Genomic DNA, 2,500 nt, shown 5'->3' on the forward strand with positions numbered 1-2,500 from the left:
GGAGTGGGTAATTTGCGCGCCTGCTGCCTTCCTTGGATGTGGTAGCCGTTTCTCAGGCTCCCTCTCCGGAATCGAACCCTGATTCCCCGTTACCCGTTACAACCATGGTAGGCGCAGAACCTACCATCGACAGTTGATAAGGCAGACATTTGAAAGATGCGTCGCCGGTACGAGGACCGTGCGATCAGCCCAAAGTTATTCAGAGTCACCAAGGCAAACGGACCAGACGAGCCAATCCGATTGGTTTTGATCTAATAAAAGCGTCCCTTCCATCTCTGGTCGGGACTCTGTTTGCATGTATTAGCTCTAGAATTACCACAGTTATCCAAGTAACGTGGGTACGATCTAAGGAACCATAACTGATTTAATGAGCCATTCGCGGTTTCACCTTAATGCGGCTTGTACTGAGACATGCATGGCTTAATCTTTGAGACAAGCATATGACTACTGGCAGGATCAACCAGGGAGCTGCGTCAACGAGAGCTGAGCAGCCGGCCGCCCGGGAGTGTGTCCCGAGGGCCCGCGCAAACACGCAAGCGTCCGCTCAATTATTCTGCAAACAGGAGGAGGCTGAGCTCCCCTGCACGATACACCTCGAAACCCTCTCAGGTCCCGGCGGCGCGCAGCGCCGTCCTAAGTACTTGGTCGGGTTCGAGAGAGGCGCAATCGCCCGGAGATGGGCGAGTAGACGCTTTCAGTGCGAACACCCGTGCTCCCAACTGAGCTTGCCGCTGCCGACAGAGGCCCGGGAGCGTGCTGTCGTGGCATTGCCGGCGGGAAACAACACGCGCCACCTACGGTGACCGGCAGCTCCAACGCCAGCGCCACAGAAGGGCAAAGCCCCACTTGGGTGCAGAAGCGAACTCTCCCAGCACAGCGCACGCGCCAACACGTCCGCAGAGCTGCGATACAAACCACCTGCGAGAACCGCTGGGGGCGACCGAGCAGCAGACGGCGTCGCGACGCCGAGTGCCGGGCGGCGGCGCATCCTCAACGCACACAGTCCGCAATCGGACCAGCACACTGCAGATGTCCACCGCGCTTCGCACCGGGCTCGGCAGAACCCACTTTGGCCGCCTGGCGCCGCGCGCAGGGTGCGCCGGCGCATAGCTGGGACGCCAGCCGGGCCCGTCGGCCGGCGCTCCTGCCACTGGGCGCCCCCCACCAGCCGGCTGTAGTGCGTGCGCTCACGCAGCGCGCGGCCAGCACGCCGGGCGGCCCCCCCTCACCGGCCGGGGACTGTCCCGCCAAGCCACAGCCTCGTATCGCTTCATACCCACATGGCCAACTCAGGTTCGGGGGCATGGCGGGTACCGCCGAAACAACCGGTTCATAGATGTACCGATCGTCGCTATCACCGATGCACCTGCAGCGCGAACAACCGCTCAACAACTGATTTCCAGTTCATTTGCGGATCTTTGGCAGCAAACGTATACGTCAATCTACATTTGCGAAATCTACGATTCTGGCATGCCTGCATGTTATGTGTCACGACACGCTACATCAGCCCACATACACACTGCGGCATGTACACGAGAGAACACGTGGAAGATGGTCCGCGCACGTGTGCAATGTCCCTTGCGCGGTCGACTGTCAACCGGCCTCTGTAGCATGTCGCAGATGTGGAACGCGGTCCACCGTGCTATCATGTTGTGTGGGGCAATACGATTAAATAGGAAAACCCTCGTCGCTACATCAACAGACGGCTCACGCTGATTCCCGGCAGAGGGAGGAGGGGGGGGGGGGGGGGGCCAACATGCAATACTTTCGTCCGTACCTACCTACCACATGTCTGTACGGCGTACAACAGTGCAATCTCGCTGTAATGGGGAGACGAGACAAGTAGCATCGTGCACAACATATGGCCCTTATGATTCGCCATTGTAGGGCGCAGCCGGTGTACGGTCAAGCATGTGCCACATTATGTCACTCAGTACGTAACGACGGATGATCAGTGTGGGTTACGCGTACATCAGCGGACAGTCCACACAGGCCGTACCACAACGTACACTGACTGCATCGACAACCGAATGCAACTGAACAGCTGCAAGGCTCATTTCACAAACAAACGCCTGACCGACCAGCTTGGAAGGGCAGGAGGGGAGGGCGATATTCGTTCTGTAGCGGTACACCCTTCCAGTGGTTAGCGGGACTGTGTAGAAAGTACGCAACACTCGAAAGACCTTTATGTGAGGGTACGCACCATGGCATCAAGAAATACACATGACACCAGAGGATCCAAGCAGTGAACTATGTTCAGAGGGTTGCTGTTAGGCAAAGCTACATTCCTGTGACGTTACATGTGACAGTTAAGGTGCAGTGTAAGTTAGGTTAAGGTGCAGCGTAAGTTAGGTTAAGGTGCAGCGTAAGTTAGGTTAAGGTGCAGCGTAAGTTAGGTTAAGGTGCAGCGTAAGTTAGGTTAAGGTGCAGCGTAAGTTAGGTTAAGGTGCAGCGTAAGTTAGGTTAAGGTGCAGCGTAAGTTAGGTTAAGGTGCAGCGTA

At 57.0% G+C, this 2,500-nt stretch overlaps 1 non-coding gene across 1 annotated transcript in view; it reads right to left on the reverse strand.

The window, feature by feature from the left end:
• Positions 1 to 467, reverse strand: part of LOC126329743 (small subunit ribosomal RNA) — a 1,893-nt gene extending 1,426 nt beyond the window's left edge. The window contains exon 1 of the ribosomal RNA XR_007562498.1: positions 1 to 467. This exon is cut by the window's left edge and continues 1,426 nt beyond it. This is a non-coding gene — a ribosomal RNA (small subunit ribosomal RNA).
• Positions 468 to 2,500: the final 2,033 nt, after the last annotated feature.

The sequence above is a fragment of the Schistocerca gregaria genome, unplaced genomic scaffold (genome assembly GCF_023897955.1).
Source record: "Schistocerca gregaria isolate iqSchGreg1 unplaced genomic scaffold, iqSchGreg1.2 ptg001215l, whole genome shotgun sequence".
Lineage (NCBI taxonomy): Eukaryota > Metazoa > Arthropoda > Insecta > Orthoptera > Acrididae > Schistocerca > Schistocerca gregaria.